Below are 22,366 nucleotides of genomic sequence, written 5' to 3'. Positions count from 1 at the left end.
AACGTGACACCATCCCCGGCACCACACAGGCTTTACAGAGGGGTGGCTGCATGGAGAACCCCCACACTCCCCTGCCCTCTCTCCTGGTAGGGTTGAGGGTGGCTGGTAAATCCATCTTTGGGCCAGCCTTACCTTGGGAGCCCAGGAAGGACCAGCATGGGCCAGGAGCCAGAGCCGAAGTGAGCAGAGGGTAGAGGGAAGGAGGCCATAGGCACTCAGAGTCAAGCTAGAGTCTGCTTGCTCTGGGAAGCTACATTTTTTTTAAGATTTTATTTATTTATTCATGAGAGACAGAGACAAAGACACCAGCAGAAGGAGACACCGGTAGAAGGAGAAGCAGGCTCCATGCAGGAGCCTGACGTGGGACTCGATCCCGGGTCTCCAGGATCACACCCTGGGCTGGAGACGGCACTAAACTGCTAAGCCACCCGGGCTGCCCTGTGAAGCTACATTTTTAGCAGAGGACTCTTCATTCCACAGAAGCTGGGAACCACAGGTGCTCACCCATAATTGCCCATCAGGGCTGAATGTAAGTGCCTTCTATGATGGGGCACCTGGGTGGCTCAGTGGGTTGTGATCCCAGGGTCCTGGGATCAAGTACCACATCAGGCTCCCTGCTCAGCAGAGCCTGCTTCTCCCTCTGCCTCTGTCTCTGCCTCTCTCTCGGTGTCTCTCATGAATGAATAAATAAAATCTTAAAAAAAAAAAGAACCTTTTATGACAATGGAAGTGTTCTATATCTACTTTGCCCAGTGGTGTAGCCACTGGTTACCATGGCTATTGAGGATCTGAACATGGCTATTATGACTGAGGAATTGAATCTTAACTTTTATTTAATTTTAATATGAATAGCTGCTTGTGGCCAGTGGCTGGTGGATGTTCAAGCAGCACTAGCTCCTCATTCCTCTTTTCCATCCTGTGCTGTGCACAAACACAGGCTACTGTTTTACCTCAGCCTTAACACCCCAGCTCAACGTGATGATGTGAACTTGGGGATTTGGGGTGAGGGGAGAGACTTGCAGGCACTTACTGAAATCTGCCTTCCTCCCCAGCCACTATCGTACAACCACCAAAGTGCTGGGTCCTTGTGGCTCTGAAACCAGATTGGAATTTATATCCGGAGTGGGGCTGCTCAAGAGAGGGCAGCCTAGGGCTGCATCAGTAATGAATGAGCAGCCACAGCTCTGAGATCAGGCCTCATACCCTCCAGGTTCCTGGAACCCCAGGGGAGAAGGATGCCTCCCTTCTCAGGCAGATGGGCCGGGCCAAGGCAGACAGGGGCCACCAGGGCAGGCTTTGTCCCAGCCAGGGCACAGACCTCTGCCCACTGCCACCCCCCAGGCATGGGCAGCAGAGTTGCCTCCCTTGCCCTCCCCACTGGCTGCATCTGGCCCCAGATGGGAGCCCCATGACTGGCCCCAAGGCTGTTCCTATGCCCTGGGTGCAACCCAGGCTGGGTTTTATCCAAAATCCTCTATGGTGGCAACAAAGAGAACAGGAATGCAGCAGTGGAATCCAGCCCCAGCTGGAAACCAGGAGGGTTTTCCACCACCTGGGTAGAGACACCCCCACTTCCCTGTTGTGAGACCTTGGCAGGAGAGATGGGAGGACACTTATACCATCTTAGGTTACAGGGCCTATTGTCTGGAGGGGAAAGTCTGAGAGGCATCAGTATGCCCCACTGTGTCTTAGAGCAGACTTGAGATAAGGATTCAAGGCAAGTAGTTTATTGGGAGGTGACCCCAAGATCCCCACTGTGAGAAGCAGGGCAGGTGTTTTAGACTGAATTGTGTCCCTGCAAGATTCTTATGTTGCTGTCCTAACCCACAATGTGTGGCTGTATTTGGAGATTGGAAGGTAATTAAGGTTAAATGAATTATAAGTGGGGTGGGGGACCCTGATCGAACAGGACTAGTATCCTTATAAGAAGAGGAAGGGGTTATCTAGATGGCTCATTTGATTAAGTGTCCGACTCTTGATCTCAGCTTAGGTCTTGATCTCAGGGTCATGAGTTCAAGCCCCATGTTGGAGCCACTTTAAAAAAAAAAAAAAAAGAGGGACATCTGGGTGGCTCAGTGGTTGAGCACCTGCCTTTAGTTTAGGTCGTGATCCCAGGATCCTGGGATTGAGTCCTGCATCAAGCTTCCTGCAGGGAGCGTGCTTCTCCCTCTTGCCTATCCCTGCTTCTCTCTGTGTGTCTCTCATGAATAAATAAATAAAATCTTTAAAAAAGAAGAAGAGAAAGAGACCCCAGAGCACCTGTTCCGTCTCTGTCTGTCTCTCTGTCCACGAGCAGGGAAGAGGCTGTGTGGACACAGTAAGAAAGAGGCCTTCTGCAAGCCAGAAGAGCTCTCATCAGGAACCAACCCTGCAGATACCTTCATCTTGGACTTTCAGCCTCCAAAACTGTGAGAAAACAAATTTCTGTTGCTTAAACCACCCTGTCAATAATTTTTTGTCACAGCAGCCCTACCAAACTAATACGGGAAGGAAGGCAGCTACAAAGGGGGATGTTGTCAAGCCCCCAAGCCAATATTTCCTCTGCCCTAAATCTTCCAGAGCCTGGAACCAGACAGCTGGTGACCACGCTGTGGCTGAGAGCCCACTCACCTTATTCAAACCAGCCAGCCCTACGTTGTTTCCCCTGCCCTGTCCTGCCCTGCCTCACCCCGGGGGGAACCCAGTGCAGGATTCAGCCTATGCATTCCCCTCCCTCTCGCCTCTGCCTCCTGACTTGGGTGCTTCCCCACTGGCCTGCCTGGATGTGGGCCTCTCGTTTGGAGGAGAACTGTAACAGGAAACTTTTCTTTTAATGACAATATCCTCCCCACTCTGTGACTCAGTCACCTTTATAATTTAAGACATAATTACAGATCACAGACCCAGGGGAAGGTGAGGTCACAGAAGACAAGAAAGAAGAGAATGGCTGTTCAGAAAAGAGGTAAGGCTGCTCCTGCTGGACCCATCCAGAGCCCTGAGCTGACTCGGCTGTGCACAGTGCCCGAGGGATTACAGGAAGAGGGCGTGGAGGGCACGCACTCAGCAGGTGCAGAGAGCTGACTAAGCAGCTGGCTCGGACTCCAAGCCCAGGAACAGGCCACACTGGCATGAGCAGGGAGGTCAAGACAGGTCATACGCACATTTGTAGGCTGGCGGGGAGGGCCTGGGAGGGCGGGCCAGGTTGCCCATGGCCCCCTTGGACTGTGCCGGTGCTTCCCCAAAGACCATCAATAAATGATTAAAGATCGATCCACAGAGCTGAGGCCCATTTTATTTCTGACTATGTCTTTTCTTCTCTTTTCTTTTTTTTTTTCTTTTTTTTTTTTGACTATGTCTTTTCTAGTGGTTGCTCTGAATGGATGTGGAGAAGGTGACCCCTGGGCCTAATAAAAACACCTGCGAAATACTTTCCCAGAGTGAGTTTCCTGCTGATAGCTAGCTCTTCCCACCTTGGCTTCGTCCCATGGGGCTGTCGATCCCGGGACCCACTCCCTGTTTGCAGAGAAGGGGGTTGAAAGGCTGCCCTAGGAGGGTGAGGCAGTGGCCTGTCCCCACAGCTGCCCTGATTCTGGCTGGCAGGAGCTCACAGCGTGCAGGGAGTCAGGTGGACAAGGATGGGGCTGGATGCAGGGACGGTACATTTGGGCCAGAGCCCCTTGTCTCCAAGAAACCGAGGCAGGCACTCTTTTTTTTGTTTGTTTGTTTGTTTGTTTGTTTGTTTTTTAAGATTTTATTTATTCATTCATGAGAGACACACAGAGAGAGAGGCCGAGACACAGGCAGAAGGAGAAGCAGGTTCCATGCAGGGAGCCCGATGCAGGACTCGATCCCAGGACCCCCAGTTCACAACATGAGCCAAAGGAGGACATTCAACCACTGAGCCACCCAGGTGTCCCAGAGGCAGGCACTCCTTTGACAAGAGGCTTTTTTCCACAGGAGCATCTCTTCGAGAAGGTTTTTCTTCAAAAGAGATGGAGGCAAGTCTGAGATGTTCTCTTCCCCTGGCACTACAAGGCCATAAATTTTCCTCACCCATCTCCACTCCTACCCTGTGAGTTACAGCAGCCTCTCGGTCATTTATTATTCATCATTATCATGGTGACATATTCAGCAGTCTAATTCACCATCTCCCAGCGCTGACTTTATCTCGCTCTGTAAATGCTCGCCCAGCTGGAATTTCTTCTGACAAACTCCTGGCCCCACTCCGGCATTATCTTTCCCCAAACAGGCATGATCATTTAGAACTTTATTGGAGATCTCGTAAAAGAACCCTTCAAAAGCAATCAGGGCTTCGATGTATCACCGATCACTTAGCACTTAGGGAGGACACACGAGGATGAAATCAAACTGCCCAGCCTCTTGGGGCCACAGAGGACATTCAAGGTGCCATGGCCGCATCCCTCCTCAGTCAGGGGAGGCAACAGATATGTCCCCTGGTTCACAAGGGACCCACTGACTGACATGGCCATGGAATGCCTGAAAAGCGTGTTGGATGAAACCAGTATGATGGAATCCCTTGGGGAGGCAGCAGGCTGTCTTCTGGTTGGAAGGGGCTTGCTGGGAGGGGCCGGGAGTCCTCAGACCCTCTGCTGTCACTCCTGCTGTGGCCCCCATGGCCCACACACCCTGTTCCCACCCACATGCTGCCTCCTACTCACTGCCCCGAGGGACACCCGCTGTGGACCCTGACCTTCACTCCCTCAAAGCTTGCCTGCCCTACCTGGGCTCCTTTTAGGGACTTGCCTCCACTCACTGATCTCGGGTAATGCTGTCCAAAGGGACATTCTGCGGTGGCAGAGATATTCTCTATCCATGCCATCCAATAGGTAGCCACTGGCCACATGTAGCTACTGAGCACTTAAAATGTGGCTCATGCAACTGACAACTGCATTTTAATCTAATTTTAAGTCAAAAGTATGGCTCAGTGGTTAAGCGTCTGCCTTTGGCTCAGGTCGTGATCCCAGGGTCCTGAGACTGAGTCCCGCATCTAGCTCCCCACATGGAGCCTGCTTCTCCCTCTGCCTGTGTCTCTGCCTCTCTGTGTGTGTCTCTCATGAATAAATAAATAAAATCTTAAGTTAAAAGTAAACAGCCACGTGTAGCTGGTGGTGGCCAATTGGAGAGGCAGGTCTAAGGGGGGGAGCTTATCTGTTCACGCAGCATGTCAACTTGCCCAGAAAACAGTCATAATTAACACCAAGTTCTTGACAGGTGCTAGGCATGATGTTAGATGTGTTCTATTCATTACCCCATTTCATTTTCATGGCAACCACGTAGGTATCTATACGCCATTTCGCAGACAATAAGACTGCAGCTCCGGGAAGGTAAGTCACGTTACCAAGAAGAGATTCAGATTTGTGCAGTCCAGAGTGGAAGCTAGGAGAAAGTGGGCAGGCTTTCTCCACGTCACAGGGGTCTGTGTGATAAGCTGCGCTCTGTCGCATGTCTCATCTCGCTGGGTCCCCGGAGCAAGAGGACACAGGGCTGTCCAATGCCTGCTCCCCCACCCCACCCCCGCCAGAGGAGCAATCTACTTTGACCATCTCTGGGTGGTTGGGAATATGACTGCCCTTTCTGTGGTTAAAGAAAGCTTAACACTGCCCCCAGGACAGGATGGCCCACTCAGCTGGGGTCTTGCTTTACCCTCTCATCTGGTCGAACCTCAAACAAGTGGCAGTGTTACAGCAGCAGGGATTTCGGTGAGACGTGAAGGGAACTTTGCAGGTGCAGGCCCTGGAGTGAGCTTCAAGGAAGATGACACAGCTCCATCTTTGAAGAACCTTAAAAGCAGCACAGCTTTTTTTCTGGGGTCATTATGACAGGGTTCTGTCCAGAGGCAAAGGGAGAACCAGATGACTCCCCACAATGGTCCCTTGGAGCCTGTAACTTTTTCTATGAAAACTGCTATTTTTCATTAAAATCCCTCTGTACATGACTTGAGGAAAGGAATTATGGAGCAAGATTTAAAGAAATAACTCTGAGACTAATGGGGGCCCCTCTTACATAGGCTGGTTCTCATAGGATTCATCACTTGGTCTCTGTCCTCTTCTCAGGAAAAGTCTCTTCCTCTCTCCTGTGAATGGCTCCGTCTTCCTCACACTCTCTGAGACTTATGATAAGAAGCCATTCCAGCAAATGTTGCAGTTGGGATGAATAATCCATCCTTCCTGCATTGGCTGGAACATTCTCTGTTCCTGGGACTTGGACTCCCCCACCCACAGGAAGGGGCATGGGCTTCCTTTTTGGATTAGATCCTCCATCGCTAAAATGGAGCAAAACTTCCATCACCCTCATGCTCTCTTCCAACTCAGTGCCAGGAGGGTGGATGTCAGGCATCGCTAGGCAACCAGCTGTTCTGCTCCCTCACTCCCCACCCCAGAAAGCAGCCAGGTCACTACGCAAGTCTAGAAGCAGCTTTCCATTTTCCTTCCAGTTCCTTTTTCTTTTTGTTTTTTTCACCACTGCTACTTTTATTCCTATCAGATCAGGTTATCCATTACTTTTTCCCCAAACTTACTAACTGGATGAAAAACAGAGCTACTTTATCCATTGGTGTCAGGATCACACAGATTCACACAGCATGGAGATGTGCAACATGTGGTTTCTTTATTCCTCTGCAAATAATATCTATAAAATAATTTGATCTTGGACACCTGAGCCCTGGGTGGGCTCAGTGGTTGAGTGTCTGCCTTTGGCTCAGGTCATGATCCCAGCATCCTGGGATTGAGTCCCACATTGGGCTCCCCACAGGAAGCCTGCTTCTCCCTCTGCCTGTGTCTCTGCCTCTCTCTGTGTCTCTCATGAAAAAATAAATAAAATATTTTTAAAAATAATAATCTGATCTTCCTCCCAGGCCCCTACCCCATTTGTAGCTGGAGAAAGGGGAAGGGAGAGAAGAAAACAAAATGCAGGGCAATGCAGCAAATACAGCATCCTTCTATAATCTAATAGTTTCTTTATTCTCTTCAGGGTTTTTCTTGCCCCCCCCCCCACCACCACCCAGGCCTCAAACACCTCCCCCTGCGCCTGTGCCTCAAGGTGGTGTCCCAGTCTGTGTGGATAGTAGGTGGTTTTATGCCCTCCTGGCCCTAGGGTGAAGGGTCCCTTGTCCTTAGATGAACATGTGGCTGGTGTCTCCTGAGAAGGACTGGCTACAGGATTTCAGGGCTCAGTGCCAAAGAAAAATATGACGTGCTTTGTTCAAAAATTGCTAAGAATTTCGAGATAGTGACAGCGGAGCATTAAACCAAGTACAAGCCCTTCTAAGTGCAGGCCCTGTGAACACCGCCCCTGGTGTTTCTGTGCAGACCTGCCTTTTGTTAAAGTCTATGGCCAAGTGAAGGCTGTTGGAGTCTGTTCTCCTGAGACTTGATCAGAGCCACAGATGAAGCTGAGCTTTCTTGCCTCTGAGAGAAGTGGTGTGTCCCATCCCCCACCAGGGCACAGGGCCCTCTAGAACCCTTGGATATGGAGCCCAAATGCCCCTTCCAGAGATCCCAACCTCAGTTCAATCCAGAAGCCCCCCCATCTTATCCCTGTCCCAGGAATGTGGGTACTCCCAGTCCTGCCCACATCATACAGAAGCAAAGGTACTTGGAGGAGCTGGACTCAGGGCTTCACTCTTCCTTCCAGGTGGGGAAGGCAGGCTGGGAGGCCACCTGCCCCTACCCCCACCCAGAGTCCTGAAAAGGAAGTGTAACAGAAGCCCCTATGTAATGCATCCCCCAAGTGTGCCCCTAGCCTATCAAGAGGTATTCATGACACAGGTTCAGCATCCCTATCCCCATGTTTCCCACTGCGTGAGCCATTAAGCTCAAAGGGACAAATTCCCTCTGATTCAGTCCACCAGGCCAGCTTCTTGATCTACTAAAGTGGAAGCTGAAGTCATTTCAAGAACCCTTACCTCTCTTGACCAAACCTGGCTTCCTAATCTTGCTGCAGACTTAAAAATCCTATTTTGTGCCTCAAAACTGATATTAGCTTTCTTCCTTTTTGCAGGGCTGGTATAACTGCCTTAATCCCCTACTCCGTCTCCAAGGAAACTGAAATGGCTTTGTGTTCACATTGGAAGAGTCTTGAAGCGGTCAGCAGACCAATTTCACAGGGTCAAGTGCCAAAAGAAAGAGGGTGTGGCCCCGTGGCTCACACGTGGCAGGGACACCCGCCCTGGCGGTGTGAGGTCCCTGTGCTAGAGAGGAAAGGGAGATTCAGAAGTTTCCTGCTTTCAGGTGACATTTGAAGGAGAAACAAGTGTGAATTTTGCAAAGGTGAGTGAAAGGAACAGATGAAAGAAAGTGGGGGGCAGAGAGGCACCCACCCTGGATTAAAGGGGCAGTCCCCCAGCTCCTGCTCACTCTGCCAACAGCACAGAATGCCAGTCTATTAATGGTTTTTTTACAGATTTTTAAAATATTTTTAATGTTGATAATTCATTTAAGATTTTATTTATTTATTCATGAGAGACACAGAAAGAGGCAGAGACAGAGGCAGAGGGAGAAGCAGGCTCTCTGCGGGGGAGCCTGATGTGGGACCCCATCTCAGGATGCTGGGATCACGACCTGAAGCAAAGGTAGACGCTGATCCCCTAGCCACCCAGGCACCCCAATTCATTCAATTTTTATAAAACAATAAAATTGTATGGTACAACATGTAGGAACCAAACAAAGCATGTTTTATGACTGAACCCAACCACTAAAAGAACAGGAGAAAGACTGAATACCAGGAATTGGGGGGGGCGGGGGGCAGAGGGGCAGACCTTGCAGGATGATGTTGTATTCTGAGAGAAATGTGTTCCCGCCAATGGGAAGCCATGACATGGTCTCAAACAAGGCAAAGTCACCACCGACCTGTGTCTTGAGGAGAGGTATCCAGTTGTTGCATGGAGCCTGACTTGAAGGAGAGAAGGCGGACATGGCATCTGGATAGGACAGAGCCGAGGATGCGGTGGCAGTGAGCAAGGAGAGATACTTAAAAGATAGCACTGGTGAGTGCCTTAGAGGTAGACAACCATTAAATAAGCCAAGAGTTGATTCTCTGGCACAAACCCAAAACTATGCATTAAAATCAACTCAGGATCTAGCAGGGATGTGGACCAGTGGATTCTCCTGTGCGCTGCTGATGGGAACCTGCAATGGTACTCCCACCTCGGACAACAGTCTGATGGTTTCTTTAAGAACTTCAACATGCATCTACCTTGTGACCCGTTCTTTCCACTTCTAGGTGTCTACCCAAGAGACATGAAGTCACATATCCATCCGGAGACTCAAACTCAGGTCCACAGCAGCCTCATTCACAATAGCCAAAAAGTGGAAACAATCAAAACGTCCATCAATGGGTGAATGGATACAGAAACTATAGTGTGTCCCCCCAGTGGAGAGCTGCTTCGCTAACCACTAATAGATAACAATGTAAGTCTCAACTCATTCTATGGAGTGAAAGAAGCCAGGCTAAAGAATACATGTAATATGACTTCATTTATATAAAATTTTACAAAATGCAGGGCACCTGGGTGGTTCAGTTGTTGAGTGTCTGCCTTTGGTTCAGGTCATGATCCCAAGGGCCTGGGATGAGTCCGACATCAGGCTCCCCACAGGGAGTCTGCTTCTCCCTCTGCCTTTGTCTCTGCTTCTGTCTCTCATGAATAAATTTTTAAAAATCTTTAAAAAAAATTCTACAAAATGCAAATGAATGGAAATCCTATCAGTGGTCACTTGGGGGTGGGAGGGTGAGGGTTGAATTTCAAAGGGCTATTAGGAAACTGTGGGAGGCAACAGAAATTTTTATCTAGAGCGTAGTGATAGTTTCTATATGTGTGTATATATATATATAATTTTACACTTCAAATATGTAGTTTAGTACTTCAATTCTATCTCAATAAAACTGGAAAAACATTAACTCAAGGAACTGGAATAAAACGGTCTGAGAAGCAGAGCCCAACCTCCACGTTGGATCTGCATTTCTGCCTCTTTTAACCCAACTTCTAATTTTAGACAGAAATAAAAAAAGGGAAAGACACCAAAGTGAGATCTCGCTTGAGAAAGGTGTTGAAAATATATTAAACACTGAGATTTACCATAATAAATTAAATGAATAATTATGGAACTCTCTTGTCAAATGTTTTTAAAAAATATTTTTTAATTAGCAAGTAGAGAGAAAACTAACGTGAGCTAATCATTTTAAGGAATATATCCTATTATGTTCTAATGAGTGGCTTTTTTAAATTTGATTTTATTTTTCTAATGGAAGTTTTTATTTCTGAGACTTCCTAAAGGGGCTTTCTTTTTTTTTTATTTATTTTTTTATTTATTTATTTATTTATTTTTTCTAAAGGGGCTTTCTGATTACACATTTTTAAAGTACAATTTGAAGGGAACAAGTAAGTTTTTAAACAAGTATATAATGATGTTCCCACAAGGCCCAGGCTTGGAAGCTAGCCAGTCCTTTGGTTCAGTCCCTGTCCTTGTTTATTATGAGGCTGTGGACAAGTCTCCATGCCTGACAGAGACTCGGTTTCTCCATTTGTAACACAGAGCTAATGAGCCCCTCACCTCCAGTAGCACAAACTATAGAGACCGAAGGTGGATTTCTCCCTCTATCGTGGTAGCTGATAATTATTAGACTTTATAATCAGTCCTGAAATTGCTATCTCCCAAAAGGATATTTGAAAAGGAGGAAATTACAATGCACATTCTCTCCGTTCAAATCAGAATGTTGATCACACAATGAACTGGACGCTTCCGGATGCATCGTAAAACGTTCTCAAAATAATCTCACTTTTCTCGTTCCTCACCTGCCAGGCAGCTGAACCGCAGCTTTATGAAATATGACATGAGTCCTCTTTTATAGCCAAGCATTCATCTTCAGACTCCTTGGCATGCGAGTCCCTCCAAGTTATTTTATTATTTCCAAGAAACTGTAACTGAGCCTTTTTATATACCTTCTGTTGTCATAAGAGTGATCACACATAAAGCATGTCAACCAAATAGGAGAAAGGCATCCTTCATATAGTTTATGGTTTCCTTGAGACAACCACTCTCTGGGCCTGGTCAGCTGACAGCTTGGAATGGGTATTGAATGTGGCTTTCCAAGGAAAAAAAGCCTGGGGCGTGTAGAAGGTCCTCCCTTGGTCAGTTCAGCCAGCGGTCTGGGGTCCTGGGGTCGGGGGAAGCTGCTCTTAGCAGAAGGGGGCCCAGTGAGCCCCACCTAGGCCTGCAGCGCAGCCTCGGTGCTGGGCTTGGGCTAGAAGGCTAAGGACCTCCCCTCTCTCCGCTTCACCCCTCTCCCCCAGGTTCCCGTCCAGGATTTCACCTCCAAGGTCTCCTCCCTTCTCTGTCTCCTTTTCTGGTTCCGAGGCAGACCAGGCTCCAGTTTGTCTGGTTCCAGGCCTCAATGTCTCAGCCTTTAATATGGGGATAGAAAATATGCCAGCGCGGGGATTTTTTGCTTTTTGTTTTTTAATAAGGATCAAATCAGATGGTGGCGGCAAACACGCTTAGTGAATTACCCCGAGGTGCGCCGTCATTGTCATTATCATTCCTGCTGTGCGTCGGGAGTCCCAGGCCCCGCGGCTCCCCGCTCCCCGCGCTCCCCGGAGCCGGCTCAGCGCCGAACCGAAGAAATCCTCCACCGACCCGGGGGCGCAGGCCTCCCCCAGCATTTCCCGCCTCCTAAAGGGACGGCCCGAATCCCCAAAAAGTTATGAAAGTAATTTTAGTCTTATTAATTCTGGAAACAAGTCAGTGCGCAGGGAGAAGGAAGATGATGGCTCAAATTAAAGGACAAGGTATGAGGGGACCGAAGTACCTGGGGGCGCGAGGATGCGGGGACCCCAGGCTCCGGCACTGAGGCAGACAGCTGGGTGGACCCCGAGGAGTGGGATGAGGCCTGGGAGTGGGCGCCCAGACGGGGGGGCGGGACTTGCTTGGGCCCTGTGAGAGCTGGAAGATCCTGGGAGTCATAGAGTATTCTAGGTTGAAGGGGGGGGGGCAGTGGAGTGCAGGCGAGGAGGAGCGCACAGGAGGGGGCAGTGCCCTCAGGGCTGGGGGGGGAGCGCACAAGAGAGGGCAGGGCCTCAGGGCTGGGGGGAGCGCACAGGAGGGGGGAGCGCTCAGGAGGGGGCAGGGCACACGGGAGGAGGGGGGTGCTCAGGACAAGGGATGGAGCGGGAGGACGGGGTGCTCAGGACCAGGGATGGAGCGCTTAGGAGGGGAGGAGGAGCGCCCAGAAAAGGGGAGTCCACAGGACCAGGCCCAGGGTGCACAGGATGGGGCGGCTCACACAGTGCTGGGCAGGAGCGGGGCAGGGCGCACAGAAAGGGGGAGTCCACAGGATGGATGCAGGGCCCACAGGTTGGGGGCTGGGCACACAGGACTGGGGAGGGCTTGGGCAGGAAGTAGAGGGGGGTTGGGGCAAAGTTGGGGCCCAGTAACTGGGGCCACCCGCAGGGCAGTTTGGGGATGTGTGGTTGCCACTACCTACACCCTCCAGGATGAGTGAGAGTTATCCAGAGAAAGAACAAGGGGAAGAACATGTCAGATGGAGGGAATAGCATATCCAAGTGTTAGGGATTGAATTGTGCCCCTAAAATTTCACATGTTGGAGTCCCACACCCCAGCAGCTCAGAATGTGATCACACTTGGAAACAGGTTCGTTGCAGACGTAATTAGTTAAGATGGGGTCATTAGTAGGGGTCCTAATTCAGTATGACCTGTATCCTCATTCAGGACAAATGGGGACACAGTGATGCTCACATAGGAGGAGGCCATGGCAAGACACGCAGGGAGAAGACAGCCACTGAGGAGCCAAGGAAAGAGGTCTGGAACAGATTCTCTCTCACAGCCCCGAAAGGAACCTGCCTACCTGCACACTGATCTTGGACTGCTAGAGCTGCTGTCACAAAGCCCCATGGACCAGGTGGGTTAAACAACATGGGTTCATTATTCCACGGTTCTGGGGGCCAGAGTCCAAGACGAGTACGCCAAGTCACAGAGGCCTGAATGAGAGGGCATGGTGTGGGGGACTGCGGACAGTTTGTAGCCAGGTAGGAAGCATGAGTGGTATAGGTGGGTAGTGGGAGGAGGGGGCTCCAGAGAGCCATGTTCAGTTTAGGGTTTATCTTTGGTCAGTGTGGAAACCAGGCCTTCTAGCCAGCAGGGAGGGTGGTCAGTTTGGGCTTTAGGAAACCCACTCTGGCCACAGAGAGGAGGAAGCTGCTATGGCCACCTACACAAGAGATAGAATCGAGGACAAGGGGGTGGCGGGGACTGGGCAGTCCCAGGAGTGTCAGCAGGACTCCCAGGGGCCTGCAGGAGTGAGAAGTGTGTCAATATGCATGGGCCACCATAACAGAGCACCATACACTGGGCGGCTGGACTTACGGACATTTATTCTCTCAGTCTAGACGCTGGAAGTCCAATATTAGGGTGTCGGCAGGGTTGGCGTGTCCTGAGGCCTCTCTCCTTGGCTTGCAGATGGACGTCTCCTCCCAGTGTCCTCATGTGGCTGTCCCTCCGTGTTTGTCCGAGTCTTAATCTCTTCTTGTAAGGACCCAGTTATACGGGGTGAGGGCTACCCTAATAACCTCATCCTAATCTTTCAATCCAAATGCACATATATTGAACCCATATTAAATGGGACACAGTTAAGAAGTGACCCTCTCTCTCTCCATCTCCAGTTTCCTGCTGTTTCACTTGATCTTCTATAACATGCTTACGAGCAGAAGCTCAGACTCCCCAGAAAGTGGTGGCAGTGCAGCCCAGGTGAGTGTCAATCATTTGAAGCCTGCATGGAGCTGGAGTTGGGGCTTACTATGGAGGGCTGGGCTGGCACTCCAGTCCTGGGAGCTCTGGAATGAACAGCCTTGACATCTACGTGATCTTGACTCACAAAGTGTGAATGGAATTGTGATCAGCTGTGGCCCTAGTGTCTTCTCCCCACTGGGTAGTAGTTGACTTCGCATCAGTAGAGAATTCAAAAACCTGTGTTGTTTTTTTTTTTTCCTTTGAGAGAGAGGAAGCACGAGGGGCAGGAGGGGCAGAAGGGGAAAGAGAAAGAAAGCTGTGTGTGTGTGTGTGTGTGTGTTTTAAGACTCATTTATTTGCTTGTTTTTAAAATATTTTATTTAATGGGATGCCTGGGTGGCTCAGCAGTTGAGCGTCTGCCTTTGGCTCAGGGTGTGATTCCACGGTCCCGGGATCGAGTCCCACATCAGGCTCCCTCATGGACCCTGCTTTTCCCTCTGCCTACGTCTCTGCCCCTCTCTCTGTGTCTCTCATGAATAAATAAATAAAATCTTTAAAAAAAATAAAGATTTCATTTATTTATTTGAGAGAGAGCATGAGCAGGGAGGAGAGTGGGAAGAGGGAAGAGCAGGCTCCCTTCTGAGCCAGGAGCCTGATGTGGCTTGGGGTTCGATTCCAGGACCCTGGGATAATGACCTGAGCGAAAAGCAGACACTTAACTGACTGAGCCACCCAGGCACCCCTTATTTATTTATTTGAGGTGGAGGGAGAGCTAAGAGTTGGACATTCAGCCGACTGAGTCACTCAGGTGTGTCCTTTAAACATGTGTCAGTGGTTAACTCCAGAGATGGTGTGAGGAAAGTCACAGCTGGGGCAAATGGGGCCTTCTGGAGCCAGAATGGTGCCAGCAGGGAACACAGAAGGCTCTAGAAGGAAGACCTCTTTATTTTTTGTTTACTTATTTGTTTAATTTGAGGGGGAGAGAGAGAGAGAGAGAGAGAAAACGAGCCAGGGGAGGAGCAGAGAGAGAGAGGATCTCAAGCAGGCTGTTGACCTCAGGTCTCATGACCTGACCTGAAGCTGAAATCAAGAGTCGGACGCTTAATCAACTGAGCCACCCAGGCACCCCATTCATGTACCTCTTTAAAGACCCTGTCTCCACATACAGACACATTCTGAGGTATTGGGGGTTAGCCCCCAGCATACGAATTTGGAGGGAGACAGTTCAGTGCAGAACAAAGGGATACCCTTGTTTTGGTTGCAGTTTGCACTCAAAGCCCGTGGCCGGCTGTGACACCTGGAGGAACGCAGCACAGGCCTGCTGCTCCCCTAGACTGGCCCTCATGAGGCGATGGTTTTTCCTGGGACTTTGTTGCCGTCTGGGTTCAGCCTTCCCAGCACGCTCAGAAATCTAATTTTCATTCATTCGAGTGAATTTATCAAGCTGGCTCAGCACCAGACGATTTTCTGGGCACCAGGAAACGGCTCCATCTGTCTTGGGGGTGAACTGGCACCAGTCAAGTTCAAAGAAAGTGATAAATAAAAACCACAGTGCCAGGTGAGTGATGTGCCCGGTGAGATACAGCCGTCGGACGTGCAGGTTGACAGGCCAGCAGCCTCTCTCCCGCAGACGACCTCCAATGAGAGCCAGATGACCCCCGGGGGCCACTGTGGGTGGACAGACTTTCTCACAGAGTAACCGCACTTTCTTGGCCAGCAGGCAGGCCTCCCGGAGAATGACTGATGCCCTCAAATTTGCCTGATTAGCCTGGAATCAGAACAAGGAGAGTGAGGTAAACCTGAGCGGGGAGGGGTTCTGGGCCTGCACAGCCCGAGGCTCTCTCTCCCGTGCCAGCGATCAGCCCTGGCAAGCCGGCTTCGATGCCTCAGCCAAGATGCCTCCTGCCCCATCCCCGCTGCATGGCCCTGCCCACCACTGTCTCCAGGCCCTGGCTTACCAGTCCCCCTCTTGCTACATGATCTATTTCCGAACAGAGTATAATTCAATTTGGCCAGATTTCCATCGACTGAAGCTGCAGAGCTATGCCAGGCTACCTCCAGACATGTGCCCCCAAATCCCAGAATTCTAGGTGTTTCCAAAGCCTCCAGCCCTGGAACTCCCAACCCCGACCTCCCAGAGGCCAATCCCAGCCAGGGCAGAGCTGTAACGTCTCTGAGCAGCCCCATTTCCAGAGGGAGAGTTTTGGTAAAGCTAAGGAAGCCTCAGCATCAGGACCTCCTATTTGGGCCCCTGTGAGAGCGGGAAGTTCCTGGGAGTCATAGAGTATTCTAGGTGGGGAGAAAAAGGAGGAAATCAGCAAACACTTCTGGTAACTTGCCTAAAGAGATGGCAGGAGGAAAGGAGCTGGATTCCCAGGGCCTCAGGACTTCGTGGTGATTTCCTTTGTCATTCTAAATAAATACTCATTTCCCTACCCAAGTTTGTATTGCATTCATGTATTCTTTTTCTCAAAGGGAATCCCTCAAACAGTCTGAGCTTTGAGCTCTCAAACTCCAGATCCCTCCTGCTGCTTTGCCTTGAGGCTCCTTTTCTGGACAGTACTGTGGGCAGGAGGGTCCCCCCTCAAAAACAGGTGGCTCCTGTCCTTCCCTACTCACAGAGACGGGCCAGGAGGGAGGTTGAAGTGGTGACCCAGAGAAAGAACCTGGAAGTTTTCAGCAGAGAACCGTTGGTGTGGAAAGCACTATTGGGTCTGAGCTCTGCCCACGCAGTGAAGAATACCTGCTATCCCCTGGGCCCTCCCCACGGAGACCACCACTGTTGGGAACACCCACCTGGCTGGTGCCTTCATTTCATCCAAGGGAGAGACTTTTATCTCTGTCTCTCTCTCTCTCTCTCTTTTTAAAGATTTTATTTATTCATGAGAGACACAGAGACACAGGCAGAGGGAGAAGCAGGCTCCCTGCAGGGAGCCCGATGTGGGACTCGATCCCTGGACCCCAGGATCACACCCTGAGCCAAAGGCAGATGCTCAGCCACTGAGCCACCAAGGTGCCCTGAGACTTTCATCTCTTAATAACATATGCCTTCATGTTCTTTTCCAGGGACGTTTTTAAGCTTAAGAGGGAAAAACAAAACAAAACAAAACAAAACAAAAAACTTTGAAAATCGCTTTAAACATTAAATCACGAATTTTTGTGCCTCCCCCTCAAATTCAAAATAATGTATTTTTGCAAACGACAGAATCATCAGACATCTTCCCTCAGTCATCTGTCTGTCTGACAGACACATTTTTAGGGACAGGCGACTGCAGTGCTTAATTTATGTCTTTGTGTGTTTTAATGAGCTCTGTACAATTATTTTGATCTGGGAGTTGCTGTGTGGCTCCGCATCTCTCATTAGCCTGGTTGTTTGTCATCTCCTCACCTGTGGAGGGTTCTTCCCCCCACCCCTTTGTTTTGTATCTGCTGGTTCCCTTCCCCTCCCACCCCCACCCCCGTGTAAGCTGGGCTCCATATGGGAGTTCCTTGGGTGCCAAATCCTCCCTTCATTCAGGATAAAGTCTGTCACACAGGGACGGGAGTGGGAGGGCAGGAGCCAGGGCCCCATCGCCATGTGAGCTGGTGGCAGGGCTCTGGACGCTGCAAGCTTCACCTCCACTAGCAGACATCTGCCTCCCTTTACAGGGTCTGCTGCCTCCTGCTCTCTGCCCCTGCTCCCAGCTGGAGACCCAGTCCCTTTGCCTCCCACAGCATACAGTGACTCCCCCTCCTTCTGTAAGAGTTGCCACCTCTCGGAGCAGCAATCACAGAAGCTAATGCATGATTCATGGGAGGCTCTTGGCCTGGGAGTGAGCGCCAAGGGAGAGGATCATGAGGCCCACAGAAGCACTTTGGTTCAGGGAACATTCTTTCATTGATGCACATCTGTGCTGCCTGGAAGTGCATTAAAGAGAATCAGATGTGCTGCTACTTCTAAAATAGCTTTTGAATGTGCAAAGTGCCCAGGGAGGATGGGGAATGGCACAGAGCTGACGAGGCACTGGGATGCTAGGGCCTCATTCCAGCTTTGTCCTTGAAGCACAAAGCACCATGTGCCCAGTAGTGGCCCTCCTGGGCCCTGGGACAGAGAGAAGCCTATCTCAGCCAGGGCAGGACCACTGAGACTCAGAGTCCCGACACTGCAGCCATTTACCACGTATAGCTCTGTTGGCTCTGTGGCCATTTAAAAAACAAGGATATCTTTGTCATCCTACCTAACAAGGATATCCCCCTATAGCCCTCACCAGAGGCGGAGCTTTGTGCAAAGTGGCCAAGGGGTCCAATATCTGGTGCAGTCCCAGATCCACCATCTACTACCTACAGGCCTTGTTGGGCAACTCACTAAACCTGTGCCCTCCTGACTTAAAACTTCCCAAGTGGTATCCCACCAATGTCTGGTCAGCTGGTCTCTATGCTCTGGGGGTATTCAGAAGGACCACTTGTCCTGGGGGCAAGATCTACAGAGCTGCTGGGCCAGGAACCATCGAATCAGGAATGTGTGTAAAGGCCAGGGCTTTGGCCCAAGGCACATCCATCCATCATGACTTCCAGTGGTAAGTGATTCAAATCTCAACACAACTTGGCCTCACATAAAGAGGGAACTTTTTCGTACCCGGAGGTGAGGATGCTACAGGATACAGCTGTATCCAGGCATAGAAACAATGTTGTCAAGACTCTCTAGTGCTGCAGCCCAAGACTGCTGCCTTCCTTTCTGTTGGCTTCATTCTCAGACAGGCCTCTCCCATGCGATGTCATCACAGCTTTGCCAGCTCTGTGGAGGATGGTCCCTCTTGTCCACAGGCTCAGTGAAAATCTCTATGACCTGAGAAGATGGATTGAATGATGAGCTTGGGAATGAGTGGTGTCAGCACCACCAATCCACACAAAATGAGGGAAGAGAGCCCTAGAGGAAACTCAGAGTCATCAGAAGTACAGGGACAGTATGCTGGGAAGAGACAAACACCAGGGACCCAGTGTGGCGTGAAGACAGAGGCCCCATCACTGTTCTGTGCTATTTACACAGACTGAAGCAATAACAAACTTGTCAGGTTTGTTCTCCCCAGGGCTCAGGTTATAGCAGTTGGCATTTGAGCTGAGCTGCTGAGAGTAAGCATCAGTTTTCCAGATGGGAAAGGAGGGAAAAGCATTCAAAGCAGGGGGACCAGCATGAGCAAAGCTGCTGAGGTGTGAAAAGCCATGGCATGTTCATAACCAGTGATCCCCATTCTTGCCAGCCCCACATGGGCAGCAGAAATCACTGAGTGGGAAGAGCACTGGTTTGGGAGTCAGACACGCTCAGGTTCAAACCCCAGCTCTGCTGCTTCCTTTCTGTGAAATCTTGGCGGGTCCATCCCTTTGTAGGGGTTTAGTGTACTCCTCAGGACATTAATATGCATGGGAGACCCTGAAGTCCCTTATTATAGACACTGATATTTGCTGGGTTTTTTTTTTTTTAAGATTTAATTTATTCATGAGAGACAGAGAGAGATAGAGAGAGGCAGAGACACAGGCAGAGGGAGAAGTAGGCTCCATGCAGGGACCCCGATGGGACTCGATCCCAGGACTCCAGGATGGCGCCCTGGGCCAAAGGTAGGCGCTAAACTGCTGAGCCACCCAGGGATCCCTGATATTTGCTGTTTTTACAGTACCTCTCTGCCCCCCATCCCCAGCCTGTGCCTTTCCCTGTTCACTTGGGCAGAAAACCACATTTCCCATGCTCCCTTGCCCTCTGGTTTCTAGATAGGTTTAGTCAGTGGGAGGCACTAGTGCAAGACTTGAAAGGTGACACAAGAAAAGATGCTCAACATCACTAATCATTAGAGAAATCTAAGTCAAAATCATGAGATACCACCTCACACCCATTAGGATGGCTACTATTTAAAGCAGCAACGACAATAGAAACTAACAAGTGTTGGCAGAGATGCAGAGAAAAGTGGCCCGCTGTGTGCTGTTGGTGGGAATGTAAATCAGTGCAGCCATGCCGGAAACAGTATGGCAGCTCCTCAAAAAATTAAAACTGGGATTACCATAGGATCCAGCAATGCCAGTTCCGGGTACATATCCAAAAAATAGAGAGCAGAGTGTCCAAGATATATTTGTACAGCTGTGTTCATAGAAGTGTTATTCACAGGAGCCAAAAGGTGGAGGCAGGCCAAGCGTCCATCAACAGATGAACAGATAAACAGAATGTGGTCTAGCCATCCAGTGGGATATTATTCAGCCATTAAAAGGAAGGACGTTCTGGCACTTGTCACAACACAGATGGACCTTGAGGATGTTAGACTAAGTGAAATAAGCCAAACCTAAAGAGACACCGTATGATCACACTTATACGTTAGGTAATGTAGTCCAGGGGCACCTTGGTGGCTCAGTCAGTTAAGTGTCTGACTCTCGGTTTTGGCTCAGGTCATGATTTTGGGGTCATGAGATCGAGCCCTGTGATGGGCTCCACGCTGGGCCTAGAGTCCACCTAAGATTTTTCTTCTTCCTTTCCCTCTGCCCGTCCCCCCACTCATGCTCTCCAAATGAATGAATGAATGAATAAAATATTTTAAAGCAGTTAAATCCATAGAAACTGGAAATAGAAAGTGGGAGCCAGGGCCTGGGGGAAGACAATGACAGAGTCAGTATTTGATGGGGATAGAGTTTCAGTTTGGGAAGATGAAAAAGTTCTGGAGATGGATGGTGGTGATGGTCACACAACAATATGAATGCACTTAATGCCACTAAGCCATACACTTAAACGTGGTTAAGACGGCAAATTTTGTTATGTGTATTTTATACTAATTTTTTTTTTTTAAAGACTGGGAGGCAAGGATGGAAGAAGGAGCCAAGACCTGGCCCCCACTGTCTGGTGGAGGCTGCAGGATGGCCGTTCCTCCTCCATTGCTCTGGCGCCTGCTACACAATAATTCCCTCCTTGATCCCTTCTCCTGACAACAAGCCCCAGACACTGGGCTCCAGTAAAACCACTACCTCCATTGGTCTTACCAATCCCAGGGGTGGTTGCAGCTTCCAGGTTGATAATCTCTGAGTTGCCTCATTTTACCCTCTTGGCTTCTCTGCTCCCTAATCACTTGGATAACCAACAAATTCACTCTGTTTCAATACCCGGAGTGGTTTCTCTTTTCCTGCCTGGGGTTGTCTGTACTACACACCAGTGTGTGTGGCCAGGAGGCAAGGGGCGCTGTGGGAGCAACCCCCAGCAAATCCCCCCCGACTGGGGCACACGAGGAGCAAGCAGAAGCTTGGATGTCAAACTGCCTCCGGAGCAATCAGCCCAACCATGAACCAAGCTCCAAACAGCCAGCCTGGAGTCTCGGCTTCCCCAGCAGGTGGGAACACAGGAGACAGACACTCCACAGGTGAAGAGGAGACATCAAAGAGAATCCACAAGCATTCTCCGCATGGTGTTCTGTAAGTAGCTGCAATGTTTCATTATTTATACCCACTTGCAGCACGCTCCTCCTCGAGCCTGAGCTGAGCCCCCATCCAGCCTGCTGTGGCTGGGGCTGACCTTGGGGACTCCCTGCGGAGTTGACCTGAAGACTCCCTGTCTCAGTGACCCCCTCCCCCCCCCCCCAATCCTCCGGTGTTTGCTCAGATCAACCCCTCGTTCAAGATCTGCCATCCTGAGCTCATCTCCCTCCTGACTCCAGGGACAGCCACGGCCCTCCCGCCCTAAGGACAGCCCTCCTGCAAAACCAGGAGAGAGGAAAACCTGCTCTCCTCCCTGGGTGAGCTGAGGCCCTGCCTGGATCCTGAAGCTTCTCATCCACAGCCTCCAGCTTGCCTCCCAAGGATGCAGGCAGATGCATGGAGAGGCCACTTGCCGCTGGACCAAGTTCCATCACAGAGAGCAAAGGTGAGAAGAGGGCCTCCTGAGAAGTCCCAAACCGGCACCACCCCCTGAGCATCACCACCATTGCTCTGCCGTAGGGCCACCTTCAGTCCCCAGCCTGGTACCTGTGGCTGTAGAGGGGCAGCTGGCATCCCAGCACCACCCACCACCCGCTGGCCAGCCATCCACACTGCTCGGCACTGGTCCCAGGAGGCCTCTGTGGTGCTTAGTGGGGGCAGAGCCAAAGGCCACAGCCCATCCCCTCCTGGCAGACCCAGAAACCCTCTGGTCCCCAAGGGAAGCTCCCCCCTCTGCTCTCAGCTTGGCCTATAAGATAGGAAATCCTGTTCTCACTTCTGCCTTCCGGGGATACACCGGGAGAGCCACGCTGTCCACCCTTCCCTGCCCTGGTGGGCCGGTGACCTCCGTGATCGTCGAGGGCTGGGTGCTACCGTGAAACCGAAGACCGCCTCTCCCGGCTCCTCCCTGGGCAGGAGCCTGGAGCCTCGAGGTGCGAGGTGTGAGGTGCGGAAGAAGGGACAGTGCTCCTGCCTCTCACTTGAGGAGCCGGCCTCCCTCCTCTGCCAGCCCCGGGACATGGACAGCAGGACCCGGCCTCTGCTCTGGTCCCATTCGTGTTAGTGGTGCCCACCGGATGCCCTCACAGGCCCGGAGCGTAGTTAGGGCCAGGAGGTGAGCCCGTTCTGGCTTCAGAACTCTCAGGGGCCCAGCCCCCCTCTCCAGTGTGCAGCTCTGCTTTTCTTCTCAGAACAAAAGAATTACA

General features: G+C 50.6%; 2 long non-coding RNA genes across 3 annotated transcripts in view; both read right to left on the bottom strand.

The window, feature by feature from the left end:
• The window catches only part of LOC140638905 (uncharacterized), an 81,613-nt gene that overhangs the window by 17,859 nt on the left and 41,388 nt on the right, over positions 1 to 22,366 (bottom strand). The gene's annotated exons all lie outside the window — the stretch shown is intronic.
• On the bottom strand, positions 13,368 to 22,342 carry LOC140638901 (uncharacterized). Its single transcript, XR_012035846.1, has 3 exons — positions 21,708 to 22,342; positions 18,355 to 18,564; positions 13,368 to 15,507 (listed from the first exon to the last, which is right to left on the bottom strand). It is a non-coding gene; the product is annotated as an uncharacterized lncRNA (long non-coding RNA).

Source organism: Canis lupus, chromosome 8 (genome assembly GCF_048164855.1).
Source record: "Canis lupus baileyi chromosome 8, mCanLup2.hap1, whole genome shotgun sequence".
Lineage (NCBI taxonomy): Eukaryota > Metazoa > Chordata > Mammalia > Carnivora > Canidae > Canis > Canis lupus.
This window is presented reverse-complemented; position numbering and strand designations above follow the sequence as displayed.